General features: G+C 41.4%; 1 long non-coding RNA gene across 1 annotated transcript; it reads right to left on the reverse strand.

The window, feature by feature from the left end:
• Positions 1 to 463: 463 nt before the first annotated feature.
• Positions 464 to 16,683, reverse strand: LOC140606316 (uncharacterized). Its single transcript, XR_012008658.1, has 2 exons — positions 16,162 to 16,683; positions 464 to 2,516 (listed from the first exon to the last, which is right to left on the reverse strand). It is a non-coding gene; the product is annotated as an uncharacterized lncRNA (long non-coding RNA).
• Positions 16,684 to 18,881: the final 2,198 nt, after the last annotated feature.

Raw genomic sequence — 18,881 nt, forward strand, 5'->3', positions numbered from 1 at the left:
ATTTGATCCCGGGTCGCGCCCTGGGCTAAAGGCAGGCGCTAAACCGCTGCGCCACCAAGGGATCCCCCAAGGATTATATTTAAGTAGTAAACACAACGTATATATTTTAAAATAATAAATAAAGAACAGCGATGGAGATACTATAGCACAGACAGTATGAAATATATTTTTTAAGACAGATGAAATTTGTAAGTAGTTTTAGGCATTAAAGAGGACACAGAGATATAGGATAGCATGCACTGCTGTCTACAAAAATATAATCTGAATAAATTACACTGATAGTCATAGAATTAGATGTCACTTACAGTCAGTTCATTGCACGTTTAATGATACCCAGGTACATACTAATCCATATATCATTTGTATTTCAAACACATAGGTCTCTCCATATTTGTCTTTAAATTTTACATGTTGAACTTACAAAAAGCTAAATGGTTGTGTAAGAAATCCAAATAACTAGCCCTTCTGGGTACTTTATGCTTTATTTGTATATGTGTACATCTCTTCCTCAGATAAACAATGGATTTAAAGTTAACAATTTTGCTTGTAGGAAAACATCAAATAAACCTAAAGCTGCAAAGACATAATATTCATGTGGGCGAAAATTCACTTGTGTCTACTGAAGGAGTACCGAACTTTATCAAAAGCTATTTCATCATCTATTTGGATGATCATATGATTTTTCTCTTTTGATTCTTTAATCTGTCACAAATTACACTGATTTTCTAATGCTAGAATCAATGGTAAATTCCTAATTTAAGCCATCCTGGGTAGGCTTAAATTATGTATTATTTTACATGTTGATGGATTTGGTTTGCCAAAATTTTCATCTAGATATGAGTGATGATGATCTACAATTGTCTTTTCATATTTTACCTCTCCAATTGCTTGGAGAGTTATACTAGTTATACTAGTATAGGTTATACTAGTTTCATGAAATTAGTTAGGAAAGATCTTCTCTATCCTCTTCGACAGTGACAAGGTCATCAAAGACAAAGTCTGGAGAATGGTTCCAGAGTAAAGGAGACTTAAAAACATGCAAACTAAACAGAACATGTAATCCTAGATTAAATCCTAGACCAGAAATTTTTTTCTTTTGCCATGCAGATATTTATTGGACTATGGATAAAATTCAAATAAGGTCTGTAGGTTAGATGATTACATTGTATCAGCGTTAACTTCTGATTTTTATTATTGTACTGTGAATGTCCTTATTTTTAGGAAACACCTACCTATTAGAGGTGAAGGACTAGCATGTCTGTAATTTATTCTCAAATATTTCAGGGAAAAAATGGCAGGAGGCGGCAGCACCGGGACAAGGAGAGAGAAGGCCATCAGGATAATCTGTGGTCAAAGGACTCTGGTCACAGTGACATCTAATATCTAATTTTAAATGTTCACCTTTCATTATGTGCAAACCTCTACAAGTTTTGCTCTAAGTAGGGTCTGATACTCCTTGTAATTTAGGAAATAAAAGGAGATTTTTCTTCATGTGATACAGAGGTGCATGGAGGGGTGCAAAGCTTGGAAAAGCTGTCATGTCAATCCAGAATGTGCCAGCAGAGGTCTTGGCACACCGGTCCAGAGCAGAAAGTGACAGGAGACTACCAGAAGAGGTTTGTGGACTGTGGATGCATTTCTGGCATTCTCAGAAATCTCAATAGAAGGAAACTAGAGAATAGATCAAACTTTCAGTATTTACACACCATTGCTCATACAAAATTAATTGGGCTTTAAAAATCTCAGTAACACTGACAGTTTGGAGAATACTTTTCTCTGCCATAAAGTAAAAGAAATTGAACTAAATGGTTCAGCCCTCCCTCCCTTTCTTTGTGTCAAACCTAGAGTCAAGAGAGAGTAAAAACAGGTGCCAAGTAGTTTGGAGTCAGGTAGATTCACGACTGTATGAAGGGAACCTCACCCAGTCTTCAGAACTACATAACCTATGTTGTAAATGTGATCCATGCCTTGAACCGGGAAATAGATAAGAAGGGATGGGATCATGACAGCCTTATACAAAAGAGAATAAAAGGAGGTTGTAGGAAAATAGGATGTGGTAAACAGGGGGATGCACCACCCAGACCCCGCCTTCAAGGACAGACTTGCTACCCAGATTTGGAAAGGGCTGTCAGTAGCCTCTTAATGTAAGCTCCTCCAGAACTTGACTCAGCTGAGGCGAGCTGCATTGCCTCTGGTCGTGAGCCACTCTTAGACTCACAACTCTCAACTGGCTACTGGAGAATGAGACATGTGACAATATAAAGACTCCGCCATTCAGCTCAAAGCAAGACAACTCTGTTGTTGCACAATTCATTCCACTTCTTCCTGCTTGAGTTGGCTGAGGTTTCCTTGAGAACTCCATCACTGTTCGACTTCTTTCTTTGCCCAATTCTGCTTCCTTCCCCTTTTCTTTGCAGTGTCAATCTGTCCTAAACATCTTGCACCTGAAACTCCATCTCAGCATCTGCTTCTGGAGAACTCAGCTTGCAGCATGGGATAAGAGGACATAGTAGACTCTGTAGCCATAAGAAAGAGAAACAGTGTGGCAAACATAGCTGATTATGAACAAAGATACATGTCACCTTCTCTTCATCTCCTTTCATGCTCAGCCAAGGCCCTCTCTTCTTGGTCTCTCTTACACTAGGTAGTAAAATGTCTTTTTTTCTGATGCTTTCAGAGAAATCCCAAACTGACCATGGTGAAAAGAAATTAGAAGCTTATTTCTCATAGAGAAGTTGAAAAATGATGTTAGCTCTTCTCTGAGAAGTCATCAAAATCCAAGATTCCTTCTTTTCTGTTGCTTGCCTCAGTCAACATGCTTCACATCAAAATCAATTAGCCTAGGTTGTGGTGCAAGAACAAATCCCCAAATCTCAATGGCTTACAACAAACATTTTGTTTCTTGACTATACTCCATGCCTATTGGGAGCTCACATTGGCTTAGCTCCACATCCTTCTCATGTGGAGATCCAGGCAGCCAGGAGACTCCCTATCTGAGACATTGCCAGTCTTCTGGTAGAAGGAAACAAGAGCAAGGAGAAACCACATGATGGCTCTTTGAGGTTTAGCACACTTTACTTCTACTCACATTTAATTGGCCAAAGCAAATCACATGGTCAGGCTTGCTTTCAATGGGGCAGTAAATGATTACATTTACTAACCCAGAGAGGGGCAGAAAATATTTTGGAAAAAAAATACAAAAATATATATATTTGCTCACAAAGATTCACTTCCCTTTCTTTCCTATTCAAAATACACCCCCACAAACACTTTAAGGAAACATCTCAAAAATTCCATCCAATGGGATGTCCCATCGTGGACAAAGTCCAAATCTTGTGATAGTCTTTTTAAAAAGATTTTACTTACTTATTCATGAGAGACGCACAAAGCAAGACAGAGACATAGGCAGAGGGAGAAGCAGGCTTCCCATGGGGAGCTGGATGCCTGACTCGATCCTGGGACTCAGGGATTACGCCCTGAGCCAAAGGCAAGACGCTCAACCACTAACCACCCAGGTGTCCCTTGTAATAGTCTTTATATCAGGTCTGGATATGACTCCTTTGGATATTTATGAATTAGACATACAAGTTATCTTTCCTCCACACAAAACATTTATACTCGATACAATGTGGAACAGTAATGGGATAACTTCAGTCCCCGCACCTCCAATTTGGACAGAGGAAGAATGGGAGGGACAGAGTAGTCACAGAAATTCTCAAGTCCCTCTGGGCAGACATTGTAAGGGTTTTTTACCTGGGGTGGGGAGTGTTCCCTGATCAATTTTACTCCCAGTAAGTGGTTCCTCCATTCATTATTCCCTCTGGTTCTTGATTTTTACCCTCATGGAGTTCCTTCTTTCCCATCATCTTCTTCAACCACTTTTAAAGAGGGAATTGGGAACCATGTCCTCCTTAGATGCTGAGCAACTTTCTCAACATACCACTTGTCCACAGAATGGGTCTAATGAGTTGTTTTAAGTCACAAAGAGCCAGAATTTTTGTTTTCTCAGTCCAGATTATGGTTCTTTGGCAATTTACCTTTTATCAAAAACACATTTGTTGTTGTTGTTTGAATCTATTTGGCTCCAGTTTACTCCATGTGCCCATACCTATACTTTTTTAAAGATTTTATTTATTTATTCATGAGAGTCACACACACAGAGGCAGAGACACAGGCAGAGGGAGAAGCAGTCTCCTTGCAGGAAGCCTGATGTGGGACTCGATCCCAGGACTCCAGGATCATGCCCTGAGCCGAAGGCAAGCGCTCAACTGCTGAGCCACCCAGGCATCCCCAGTTTTTTTTTAAAAAGCTCATTAAGGGAGGAATAATTCTAGATTTACAGAAAAGTTGCAAAGATAGTACAGAAAGTTTGCATATACTCTTTACTCGGTTTCACTTTATGTTAATTAACATCTTACATAACCATGGCACATTTGTCAAAATTAAAAATTAGCATTGGTACATTATTATTAACTAAAGTACAGATTTTATTTGAACTTCACCTGTTTTAACACAAGTGTCCTTTTGCTATTCTAGGATTCAGTCCAAAATACCAAATTGCATTTAATCACTTCTTTTTATAAAGAGTTGACTTACTCTGAATGAAAAGGATCTAAAGGGCAGCCCAGGTGGCTCAGCGGTTTAGCACTGCCTTCAGCCCAGGGTCTGATCCTGGAGACCTGGGATCAAGTCCCACATCGGGCTCCCTGTGTGGAGCCTGCTTCTCCCTCTACCTGTGTCTCTGCCTCTCTCTGTGTGTGTATCTCTCATGAATAAATAAATAAAAATCTTAAAAAAAAAAGGATCTAAAAAAGAGAGGCAGAGACACAGGCAGAGGGAGAAGCAGGCTCCTCGCAGGAAGCCTGATGTAGGACTGGATACCAGGACTCCGGGATCATGCCCCGAGCTGAAGGCAAATGCTCAACCACTGAGCTACCCAGGTGTCCCCCTATAATTCTTTTTGAGTTACACTTCTCTCTGTAGATTTAATTACATGTACCTTGAGCTTAATAGCCTTCCATAGGATATCCATGCACTCAGGCTCTTTTCTCTGAACCATATTGTCCACTTAAAGGATTTATTTGCTGCCAACTTAATTGATTCAGAGGTTTCAATCAGAGGCTTAATGGCCACTTCATTAACTGTATCTCTGCTAAGAGGCTAAGTTTGAATCAGTCATTGTCACCACAAGACTTTCTTAGATTTCTTTTATTAGTTGGAGATAAGACATATTTGCAACTTTCTGCCCTGAAAAGTCCAAAAGTGTCTATACTCTCTATTATCTTTCCTTCTTTCTTGTAAACAAATAAATGCTTTTCCAAGCACATCAGTTTTTTTTCCCTTCTGTATTACCTTATCAAATGGCAACCAAGGTGAATTACTAACACCTGTTTCCTGATCGCTTACTCAAAATCCACAGGCTCACTTAACACATTACCTTCATTCCAACGTATTAAAGGTAACTTTTTTTTTTTTTTTTTTATGATAGTCACAGAGAGAGAGAGAGAGAGGCAGAGACATAGGCAGAGGGAGAAGCAGGCTCCATGCACCGGGAGCCCGACGTGGGATTCGATCCCGGGCCTCCAGGATCGCGTCCTGGGCCAAAGGCAGGCGCTAAACCGCTGCGCCACCCAGGGTTCCCTAAAGGTAACTTTTTAATCAAATATTTAACTACAACATAACATAGGTTGCCATCTATTCAGTCTCCAGTAATACCTTTTCATTGTACATTGCTTGGCCCTGGAAACAAAGCTGCATATTTTAGTGTTTTGTTGTTTTGCAGTGTTCCCCCTAAGCACCAATTTCTGTATCAGTCAGACCAGGCCAGATTTTGTTGTGATAACAAGTTAGTCTAAAAGTCTCAGTGACTTAAAACAACAAATATTGATTTGACTCTCTATGTATCTATGTATCTATCTATCTTTCTATCTATCATCTATCTACCTATCTATCTATTTCATTTCGGGACCCACGCTGAATGTGGAATATTGCCCATCTTGTGTCAGAAGGAAAAGAAAACACACACTATGTGTCAGAGGTAACACACACTATGTCTGCTCATATTCCATTGCTCAAAACAAATCATATTACCAGTCCTGAAACCAATGGGGCACAGAATATGATCTACTTCTCAGCAGGGACACCAACCATGTTGAAAATATTACAATTTACCACACTGTGCCCCAGGATGCCTGACCAGCTTCTGGAGTCTTGTCCACAGTTCAGCTAGCAGAAAAGAGAGAAGGTGGGGTTTCACTTTCTTTTTAAGGACACAATACAAAAATTACACACATAATTTCTAATCACATCCCACTGGCCAGATCTTGGGAACAAGCCATATCTAATGGCTTAGTAGTACAGCAATGTAGTTTTTAGCTGGGTGTCCATATAGTTTTTTATTTGGTTCAATAATGTTTGTCTTTTACTTGGAAAATTTACTCTAAGCAGTATTCAAGAAAGAGCACCAACCTTACACAAATCTTTTGGAGAATAAAGTAAAGAACACTTTCCTGAATCTGATAAAGATGACTTACAAAATAAGACCCATTAAAAATCACACCCAATAAGGAAATATTGAAACCTCTCCTCTAGGGTTTTGGAATAAGAGAAGGGTGCTCTTTATTTTTACTTCTATTCAACACTGTACCAGAGACCTCAGTGCAATAAGGCAAGAATAGCCAAACAATCTTGAAGAACAACAAAGAACAATGTTAAGACACTGAAATGCAGAAGACCCACAGATTAAGGAGAATTGAGAAGCAGACAATTCACAGTCACCTGATTTAGGCCACAGAGAGGGAGCGAGGTGGAAGAGGGAGCGAACTCAAACTCGCATGCGGCCAGGACTAGGTTGGGGGGAGTGAGGCAGTGTTGTGCAACTGACGGGTGGCACCCTGGTGTTCAGATTTTGATATTTTGTTCATTGTGGAGTTTTGCATTAATTTTGATTTTTTAAAGATAGTATTTATCTTAATTACTGAAAAGTTTTTTGGGGGAAGGGGAGGTGTCGTGGAGAGGAAGAGTGCGTCCTTAAATTTTATAGTGGTGACTGGTGCCTCATTCTCCTTCCGCTAGCCAGCCCTGATACGCTTCTTAACTTAAATATAGTCACGATGATGGTTCCAAGGCTTTAGACCTATGTCAAAATTCATCACATTGTATGCTTTAAACATGTGCAGTTTAATGTATGTTAATTATACTTCAAGACAGCTGTTTTTATTTTTTAAAGGTTTTATTTATTTATTCATGAGAGAGAGAGAGGCAGAGACACAGGCAGAGGGAGAAGCAGGCTCCATGCACCGGGAGCCCGATGTGGGACTCGATCCCGGGTCTCCAGGATCGCGCCCTGGGCCAAAGGCAGGCGCCAAACCACTGCGCCACCCAGGGATCCCTGTTTTTATTTTTTAAATTCTTTTTCAAGACATCTGTTTTTAAAAAAGCATTGTAAGAAATAGACTGTAGGCTCATTGTGGGTGAACTCTCCCCGAAGCTGCGGTCTTCCCGCCGAGACTGGCGCAGCCAGCCCCGCGAGAGCCGAAACCCACATCCCCACCCAAGGCCCCGCGCTTGGCGCGGGGGACCTGAGCCTCCAGGCGCAACGAGTCCTGTCGGGAGCCGCGCCAGCCGTGGCTGCACCCGGGCTGGCGCCGGCGCGCGGGAGCCGCAGCCCTGCCGGGGCGCGCCCTGCTGCCGAGGTTGGTGCCCGCGCACCTTCTCCACCTTCCCCGGGCGGGCCTGTCCGCTGCCCGGCCGGGAGCGCGTTTCCATTCCCCGCGGAGAAACACGCGCCCCCTGAGCCGCGCCCCTTCCTGGAGGCGCGGAGCGCGTCCTCTGCAGGTGTCGGTCGCCCCACCCGCGGAGTGGCAGGCACCGCCCCAGGGGGAGGGGGTGCGGCCGAGCGCACTGAAGGTGCGTCCGGTTGCCCAGGAGACCGGGCGGTACCACGTGTGGCCACCCCTGGGGGAATGAAGTTAAGAATGATTCGTTTAGTTTTTATTATGAAATATTTCAGATGTACAAAAAGGCATACCGCCCCCCGTGAATCTACCTCCCACCCTAGGGAACAAATGCCACTACACCTGCATTGTCCTGTATCTTCCCTCCGGGGCCTCATTCCCCGCCCCTCCCCACCTTCTACTTTTCATCTCCCCTCCTCCCCCTCCTTTGTCCATTCACAAACCGTCCTTTTTATTTAGCGGAGGTATTAGGCTCCTCTGACTTAGTAGCCAAGTGTAGTCGTTTTGGAAATTCCAGAGCAACCCAAAAGTCTTGAAAACGACTTCTTTGCTCTAGTTCACATCATGGAAAATCGAGGAGCGGATATACGATCCTTTTGTAGACCACGATTTAAGAAACGAGGTTAACAAAGGGGAAATGCCTCAATTGAAAGCCCTGAATTTAATTCTCTTGTGTCTATTTTACCAAATAGTATTAAAGCTCTCTAAGTCTCCATTAAAAGTATTAGTTAAGATAGAGTTGGAGGGTTCACGTAAAAATGGTTGAATATTTAGCTTCGATATTCGGGACTGAGAAGGACAGATCGGGACCTGCGGGCCTCGGGGCTTGTGCCCCGGGCTTCACAGCAAACAAACCGACTTTCAGCCAGACGGTAGTGTTCCTCAGTCTGCACGGGAATCCAGAACACCGCCCAAACCGCGCGCAGACCGAATTGTCACATGAGCCACGTGCAGGTGCAAGAACACTGCGAGGACCTGGAGGAGGCTGCAGGGAAAGCACCGAGAGTCGACTACCCCGGGGCCACCTCGTGGGCAGCGCCTATGTCCTGTTGCGGCGCAGGGAGAGCGCAGGGCAGGCAGCGGCCGCACTCCGCCCCCGCGGGTCAACTGGCAGGCTGTGGGTAGTGCTGAGCTGTCCTCTGTCACCGACGTCCCGGAGCCACGCGGTCGCTGTCGGCCGTGTGAGGTGGGCGAGTGTCCCCGCGGTGGCAGCTGCGACTTCGTACACCTGCACCCCAGCTCCTGGAACCCCCGACGTCAGCTGGGTGGGCGAGGACCCCAGGCGCAGACCTGAGCACCAGCCCAAGACCAGCGCTTAAGTCTTAACTCCAAAACCAATCGGAACTCCAAGCTCCCAAACCCAAGACCAGTTTGGATCTCCAATCTGGATAGCAGTCCCTGTGCACCAGCTCTGATGCCACCCAAGAAACTAGTCACCCCCTAGGTCCCATACCGGCCGCTGTCCCCGAGAAAGAACGCGACGACTTTCCCCAGACCACGGGCTTGGCGGCTTCTGAGACCCTGGTTCCCTTGACCTCCACCGTGACAGGTGACCTCCACCTAGCCGGTGTGGAGGCGGAGAAAAATCAAGGCCATTCCACCGCAGGTTTAGCATTAGCACAAGTACAGCCATCTTAGGCCCCTGTGAATAAGAGCTGAACTTTATAGGAAAAACTGCAGAAAGAATCCCATATCAGAAAGACAACAGAGCTCAGAATTGCCCTGGGCAGAGACAACCGTATCAGAAAGACAACAGAGCCCACACCAGTGGTAGAAAGTCCCATACTAGAATGAGAACAGAGCTCAATGCCCTTGAAAGCGCCACATCAGAATGTAAACAGAACTTGGAGAAATTCTTCCACCCCTTCTGAAAATCCCCTAGACCAACCTATAAAAAACCCAGCTGTAACCCACTTCCAGGTCCAAGTCCCTGCTCCACTGTATGGGTATACTTGGACCCAAGCTCGAGCTTGCTAATAAACCCTCGTGCGCTTGCATTGGTGTTGGGTCCTTGGTGGTTTCTCGGATTTGCAATCTTGGGCACAACAGCCAGGACCCCTCCAAAAAGCTCCCTTAACTCCCCTGCGCCATCCTCTCCAGGCTCCAGGGCTCTATGATGTAATCTGTTCAACACAGGGACCTTCTCTTACCACCCTGCCCCTAATAAAGTTCTGTATTGAGGGTTGGGGGGGGGGAGAAGTATTAGTAAAGAAAGGATTCTTAAATTTTTATTTTATTTAAAGATTTTATTCACCTCCTGACCCCCAAGAAGACAGAACCTGAGGTGAGACTTGATTTCAGGTACCTGGGATCATGACCTGAGCGAAGGTAGATGCTTAACTAACTAAGATACCCAGGGGCCTGAGATTCCTAAACTTTTAAAGTACCACTAATTTCTGGCCTAAAGTTAATTTAAATAGATTGTTTCCTTATCAGCAATAAGCCCATACTTTTGAAGTCAGATTTTCCTGTTTCTCAATTCAAAAGTTTTTAGAGAGAAATGATTTATATTAGAAAGATAGAATATAGGACACCTCGGTGTCTCAGCGGTTGAGCGCCTGTCTTCGGCCCAGGGTGTGATCCTGGAGTCCTGGGATCGAGTGCTACCTCCTGCTTCCTCATGGAGTCCGCTTCTCCCTCTGCCTGTCTCTCTTTCTGTGTCTCATGAATAAAGAAATAAAATCTTTAAAAAAAAGAAAAGATAGAATATTGTTTAAATTTTATTTCTTGTTTCTACATTAATTTTCATGTTTATCTATTGAATGTAGTATTTACCTTTAAATATTTTGTTTCTCAATTTTAACTTTTTTTCAAGCAGAAAACAAAACTTGTCTGAAAATTAAATTTGTTAATGAATTTAATGTGTTTATGCAAGTTTCAGAGTCATGTTTATAGGGTGACCCACTGAGCTAGTATTTTCTTCTCTATGCGTGGAGGGTATTTCTTAAAGTGTTGACACATTTAAAGGATTAGAGATTTTGGCTTATTTTCTTATTTTTTTTCCTGAAAATCTTAGAGTCCCCTCTATTAGATTTATATGAGCCCTTGGTTGTATGTTGAAACTGATCAATATAACCATAGGATTTGAGAGGCATTCGTGCATTTATTTTCTAATACCTTCTGAAGATAGGCTATTTTTCAAAGGCAGCTACTTCTCTTAATTATCCTTAGCATATCCTCACCACCTCACAAGGAGCAAACAGCTTTTTGAACTATATTACTTCAGCATCAGATATATTGGGGTCCCAACTGGGGCATGGCTTTCCCCAGGATTCCTCATTGCATTTATCAGTTTATTAACGTATAAGAAAGCTCAGTCTATCAAGTCTCAAGGCACCCCCTCACTTTGATCTGATTAAACATGGAGATATTTATTTATTTATTTATTTATTTATTTATTTATTTATGAGATTTTATTTATTTATTCATAAGAGACATACAGAGAGAGGCAGAGACACAGGAAGAGAGAGGAGAAGCAGGCTCCAGGCAGGGATCCCAATGTGGGACTCGATCCCCGGACTCCAGGATCACACCCTGTGCCAAAGGCAGACCCTCAACTACTAAGCCACTCAAGTGTCCCAGGCATGGAAATATTTAAAGGGGATAGAAATACACTCTGAAAAAGCTAAATACTGTATGATTCCATCTATATGACATCCTGGAAAAGACAGTAAAAAGATCAGTGGTTGTCCACAGTTCGGAAGGAGGGACTGTGGTAGGGAGAATAGGTGGAGCCAGGGATTTTTAGGACAGTGCAACTGTTCTGCATGATACTGTAATGGAGCATACATATTATTACACGTTTGTCAAAAACCCACAGAATGTACAACACAAAAGTGGGCTCTAATATGGACTTTAACTATGGACTTTAATTAATAAGAATGAATCAATATTGGTTCATCAATTATTATAAATTCTACACTAAGGAAAGATATTCATAAATAGGGAAAACTAGAAGGGGAGTAAGGAAGTATATATTTGTATTTTGTGCTCAATTTTCCTGTAAAGCTAGAACTACCTTGAAAAATAAAGTATTAAGTTTTGAAAATCCAGTTAGAAAATGAACATGAGGGACGTGGTTAAGCGTCTGCCTTTGGCCTAGGGCCTGATCCTGGAGACCCGGCATCAAGTCCCACATCAGGCTTCCTGCATGGAGCCTGCTTATTCTTCTGCCTATGTCTCTGCCTCTCTCTCTCTCTGTGTCTCTCATGAATAAATAAAATCTTAAAAAAAAATGAACAAGAGACATTCATCAAAGAAGATATACACAGCAAATAAGCACATGAAAAAACATTCAGTATCACTAGCCATTGGGAAATGCAAATTAGGGCCCTGGTTAGATTTTGCTATAGTAAAATAAATAGCAACAACACCAAATGCTAGTAAAGATACAGAGAAACTGGATCTCTCATAGCTTACTCATGGGAATATGAAATGGTATAGGCATTCTGGAAAAGTTTCTTAAAAAAAGAAATATGCACTTACCACAGGACCTAGCAATTGTGCTCCCAGGCATTTATTTCAAGAAATGAAAATCTATGTCCACTCAAAACCTGTACATAATTATTTATAGCAGCTTTATCTGTAATAGCTCCAAACTGGAAGCAACCAAAGTGCCCCTCAATAAACTCTGGTCCATCCATAGCATGAAATACCACTCAGAAATAAAAAGGAACAAACTATCAATAGACACAACAACTGGATAAATCCTAAAGGCATTATGCTGAGTGAGAACAGCCAATTTCAAAAAGTCATATACTAAAAAAAAAAAGGTCATATACTTTATGATTCCATTTATATAACATTCTTGAAGTTACAAAATTATAGAGATAAAATAAAGATTAGTTGCCAGAGGTTAGGGATGGTGGTGGAGGGGAATGCATGTATATAACTGTAAAGGAGTAGCATAATGGAGATCTTTGTGATGGAATTGTTCTTTTAAAAAAATTTTTTTTTTTATTTATTCATGAGAGAGAGAGAGACAGAGGGAGAAGCAGGCTCCATGCAGGGAACCCGACATGGGACTCGATCCCAGGTCTCTAGGATCACGCCCTGGGCTGAAGGCAGCGCTAAACCGCTGAGCCACCCGGGCTGCCCTATAATGGAATTATTCTTGATTAGGGTGGTAGGTATACAAATTTACAATAAAACTGTACCATTGTACCAATATCAATTTCCTGGTTTTGATATACTATAATTACATAAGATGTAGCCATTGGAAGAAACTAAAATGGTACACAGGACCTCTCTCCAAGAACTTTGAAACTTCCTGTGAATATATAATTATTTCTAAATAAAAAGATCTTGTTTTAGAGAGAGAGAGAGAGAGAGAGAGAGAGCGAAACAGCTCATGCTTGCATGTGAGCCAGGGGACATGGGGGGGGGGGCGTGGTTCAGAGGGAGAGGGAGAGAGAATCTCAAGCAGGGTCCATGTTGGCATGAGCCTGATGTAAGCCTCAATCCCAGGACTCTTGAGATCATCACCTGAGCCAAAATCAAGAGTTGGACACTTAACCAACTGAGCCACTCAGGCGCCCCCAAAATAAAAAGTTTTCTTAAAAAGGCAAGTATAGGTTGAAAGGATATATATGCAACACATAAATGACCATATTAGCATCAGAATATACAAAGAATAAAAAAAAAGAATATACAAAGAAAACAAATAAAAAGATTAACAAATAGGATTTAAATCTTTTTGTTTAAAAGATTAACAAATAGAAAACAAATAAAAAGATTAAAACAAACAAATAGGAATATGCAAAAATAATTTAACAGAATTGATGAAGAAACACAACTGGCCAACAAATATAAGAGAAGATACTCAGCTTCGGAGTAATTGGAGAAATGTAAAGGAAAACTGCAGAGTTATCATTTCATTCCCTTCAGATTGGCAGACATTTTGTAAGCCTGACAACATGAAGTCTTGACCAAATGTAGGAAAATTGGAACTCTGATTTGTTATTGGTAGCAGTATAAAATGGTGCAACAATGTGGAGAAAATTTTATAGTTTATAGTAAAACTGGAAATGTACATAACCTTTACCCATCAATTCCACATTTTGGCTTGTACTTTAGTAAAAAAAAAAAAAACAAAATCCAAGTATGTCAATAATGTGCACAAGGAGACAAGAACAGTCATTTTAGTACTTTTTGGAACACCAAATATTGGAAATAGCTTAACTGTCCATCAATAATGGAATGAAGAAATAAAATATCCTAATATTTATTGGAGGGAATATTAGGAATAACTTTAAAAGAATAAACTATAACACACGCATTGACATAGATGTGAGAAACAAACAAAAAAAGTTAAAAAATCAAGTTGCAGAAGCATATATATAGAATTATACCATCTTAATCAGCTAAACATGCACATACAACAATGTTACACGTTGTTCCTGGATAGGTGTGTGTAAACAGTGTATGTGAAAAAGGCTGTAAAGATATGCAGTAAACTCAGAATATTGGTTACCTCTGAGAAAAGGAGAGAAAAATAAATTGGGGATGAAAGGCAAAAAGAAACAAATTTATCTACAATATTTTGTTTATTGAATTTTAAAAAGGCTTGAAGTAACTATGGCAAAATGCCAACAGCTATTAATTTGGGGCAAAGGGATAACAAAAATCTGGGGTAAGGAAAGAAATTTTTGTCATTTATCTTTGTACTTATATAAGTTCATTTTCCTTGCTATTATTACACATACACCACACCAGCCCAAAATGGGGCTTATCCCAGGATACAAGATTGTACCAGAAAGCCATTAATTAATATAAAGTATCACATGAACAATTAATAGAAAGTCAAAATAATCTCAAATACAAAAATCTGTTTTATAATATTCACTCAAAAAGTGTTCTAGAGAAGCATTATTTTAGAATATTAACAGGAAGGTTTTGGTTTGGTTTGGTTTTTAATTTGAAAAAGACTTGAGGCAGGGCATCCCTGGGTGGCTCAGCGGTTTAGCGCCTGCCTTTGGCTCAGGGTGTGATCCTGGAGTCCCGGGATGAAGTCCCACAACAGACTTCCTGCATGGAGCCTCTCTCTCTCTCTCTCTCTCTCTCTCTCTTTCTCTCTCTCATGAATAAATAAATAAGGTCTTTAAAAAAAAAAAAGAAAAGAAAAAGACTTGAGGCAACATCAGTCTACACACACACACACACACACACACACACACACACTGCTGGGCCCTGGTGGCAGGGCCACACAAGTGAGTTGGGGTGTGGGAACTAGGGCAAGTGTTCGTATTATCTGAATGAGTGTGGGTGGTTTGGAGATGATGAGGTGAGGAGTCCATGGTGAAGGGAAGTAGGGTTATGAGGGAGCCAGAAAATTACAATCCACAAAGAAACAAACAACAGACACAGGAGGGAGGAGACCCACATCTTTAGGCCTGGCTCTGCTCCCCAGCATCATGCTGTATTACCTTGTACTTCACAGATGAAGACTCAAGTCAGAACATTTATGGCCTGCCCAGTATTACAAGCAGTATTAGATAACCTCCTCTGATTTCTTTCTTTCCCTCACTTCACTGCTCTGATTCTGGTCTCCAGCAGTTTATTGTTCACACACATACTGAAACAGTTCACTTAATTTGGGTCTAAAATTCATCTTACATTTATGGCTAAGGTAATAAAAGCATATTTGTGTCGTAAAAGTGAGGATATTGATTGATGTCTAGAGAAAACATCCAGAATATATGTAGGTGTTACCTCTCTCTGGTGAAATAAGTATCTGTTGGTACAGATGATTGTGTTCCTCTTACAGAGGAAATCTTTCTTTACTCTCCACCTGCTGAAGTATTCATAATTATATATTCATTTGTGTCCCATCTCCAAAAGGATGTAAAGAAAGAATTTGTTAAAGTTGGGCAAGTTCACTTTCCAGTGTGTTTAATTAATGTTGGTGAATAAAATAGCCAAATGTATTTGTTCTTTGCTAAGTCTGCTCTGTCACCCTCTACACCCCTGCCTGTCTCAGACCTCTGCCAGATTGTCCGGCATCCTGCATCCTGCAGCCCTGGCCTCGACTGAAAGGTGAGTCTCAGTTCTCCTCATGGTCTGTTTGGCTAATTCAGGAAAAGTGTAACCTTAACATGTCCCCTGCCGCCTCTCTTGCCTAAAGTGGATATATCTTAAAGGGTCTGTAAGAACAAGAGGGAATGTGAGCAGTGGAGGTGGGGGTGGGCAGAGCAGAGGGAGAGGGAGAATCCTAAGCCCGTTCCATGCTCAGTGTGGAGCCCAAAGCAGGGTTTGATCCCACGACCCTGAGATCATGACCTGAGCTGAAATCAAGATCAGTTGCTTAACTGACTGAGCCACTCAGGTACCCTTGGATTTTCATCTCAGAGTTCTGTGGTCCTTTTTAGTGCCCATTCTTTCTGTGGAAAAGGCATGGCTCGGATCTCTTCAGGCAGTTTGTACTTACCTCAGTAATAAGAAGATTCCTCAGGGATGCCTGAATGGCTCAGTGGTTGAGTGTCTGCCTTTGGCTCAGGTGATGATGATCAGTTCCGTGCTCAGGTCCTGGGATCAAGTCCCACATCGGGCTCCCTGCAGGGAGCCTGCTTCTCCCTCTGCCTATGTCTCTGCCTTTCTCTGTGTTTCTCATGAATAGAAAGGTGAAATCTTAAAAAAAAAAAAAATTTCTCAGGGTAGGGGTGTTGAAGAGAAAGCTCCTGGACATCCTGGATCTGTATGGGTGTCTGCAACTTGACAAGGGAGAAGAAGAGAAATGGATAGTAAATCTGAGCCCCCAGGACAAAAGTACGCCTCCAGGAGGAGTGCTCAGTTTTGATTGCTTTGGAAAACGAAACTAGAATATTCTCTCCTTTTTAAAGTTTCAATTTCTTGGAAAATTAGGCTAGATGTGCTCCTGTCTTTTAGGTTTCAATTTCCCAGAAAATTAAATTGGAATGTTCTCACTTTGGGGCACTTGGGTGGCTCAGTGGTTGAGCAACTGCCTTCGGCTCAGGTCGTGATCCCGGGGTCCTGGGATGGAATCCCGCGTCCGTCTCCCTGAAGGGAGCCTGCTTCTCCCTCTGCCTATGTCTCTGCCTATGTCTCTGCCTCTCCCTCCGTGTCTCTCATGAATAAATGAATAAAATATTTTTTTAAAAAGACATCTGAAAAAAAAATAAAAAATAAAAAAAATAAAGACATCTGAGTCTTGACATCTTTACTTGAATCTTCAGTAATAAGAAGATTCCTCAGGGATGCCTGAATGGCTCAGTGGTTGAGTGTCTGCCTTTGGCTCAGGCGATGATGCCAGGGTCCAGCTGAGTTTTCAACTGCTCAATTTACCAAAAAGATTTTCTTGCTAATGTTACCTAAGTCAAGAAACTGATAGAAGTCTGGAAAATGAGCATAAAATTTGGGAGTTGGTTATTAAAGAAGGAGAAGAAGAATGTTCTCACCTCTTAATGCCTGCCTTCCCCATCTCAAGAAGAAAGAAAAGAAAGCTGTTTCACATCTATTAATGGAAATTCACCATTTTAAATAAGTAGGTGAAAGGAAAGGCTAGTTAGTTCTGGTTTGACTCTAAAGGAATTGTTTATCACGAGGAAAATGATGCCACAGAAAAGCCTATTTGGGTTACACACCAACTGTTAATTAAGGAGGAAACTCAGGGAAGTGGAATTGGAGAGGAAAAAGATAGAGAGGGAGAGAGGAATTATTATTTTGTGAAGTAAGCCTGAGTTACTCAAGATATGTTTCATGAAATAAAGAAAAGCAATGCTCAAGCCAGATAGGGAATTAAACAGTGCATCTCACTGACTTTCTCACTTAATTTTTCTAGTAGCTTCTATCATTTCAACAGTTGTAGTTAAGGCCAATTAAACTTTTGCTGAATTTCCTTTTATTGCTTTGGCTTCTAATGGAGTTGCAATGGTTTCTGATTACATTTCTTCTATTTATCACTTTAATCTGCAACTTGCTTCCACAGTTCATACAAGTCACAGTTCCGTTGAGCTCTTGTTTGGTTTCTTTTGGGTGCCCATCGTTAGAGATTGCAAGAACACTACAATATAGATTTAGCAATCATTTTTAGCCATGAGAAAAGGTGTGCACTAGAGGGAATTGGGTTTGAGATGTCATTAATTCTCAATCTTCGCTGCTCATCAGAACCTTTCATAACACTTTTTTTTTTTTAATGCACATTCTAGGGCTCCTCCTCCAGATACACAGAGTCAAATAATGAGTCAGTAGTATTTTTAAGAGGCCCAGGGGTTGTATGGTCAACAAGGTTCAGGAACTACTAGCCTCCCATTTTCCCTCTCTTATTATCACGGACTATTGGCTTACTATTCATGGTGGACTGTCATAGCAATTAGTAGTATTATAGCTTGCCCCCCAAATCCAATTTGTACCAAATCTGACCAACATTATCACTTCATGGCATTGCCTACATGTGGAACAGAGCGGGTAATTATCTGGTCTCAGAAAAGTATTAAAACCCACAAATTAGCTGAGAGACATACAGCCTCTTAAAAAATCATACTTGAAAAGCATCCACTGAGAAAAACCCAGCAGAGTCCAGAGAAAAACCAAGACATCTTAATGTCTTAATAACCACTGTTCACAAAGGATCAGTGTTGTGCCAAACCTTGTGTGAATAAGCATTTCATAGTACCTCCTTATCCCTAGGAAGGAAGGAAGCTTCAGAAGGGTTAAGTAACATTGTTTATAAAATAACTTCTAGGGGTACCTGGGTGGCTCCGTGGTTGAACGTCTACCTTTAGCTCAAGTCATGATCCCAGGGTCCTGGGATTGAGTCCCGCATTGGGCTCCCTGCAGCAAGCCTGTTCTGTCTCCGCCTCTCTCTGTGTGTATCTCTCATGAATAAATAAATAAAATATTTCTTTTGAAAATAAAACAACTTCTAAACACAGTTTGCCTATATGCAAGGCTCTGAGAATTTAGTAGTGATTTACTACTTACTGTTTGTTGACACTTGGGTTCGTATCAAGTCCATGAAACAAAGCATTTACTCTTTACAACCATCTGAGGGATATAATGTTATTTTTTTTCCATTTGATATAAGAAAAATCAGTTAACTTGTCCAGATTACATTTGGATGCTTGAATCCTTATTTGAACCTTGTCACATCTGACTCTGAAACCCACACAAGCACATGAGTGCCTTAAA

Source organism: Canis lupus, chromosome 16, assembly GCF_048164855.1.
Source record: "Canis lupus baileyi chromosome 16, mCanLup2.hap1, whole genome shotgun sequence".
Classification (NCBI taxonomy): Eukaryota; Metazoa; Chordata; class Mammalia; order Carnivora; family Canidae; genus Canis; species Canis lupus.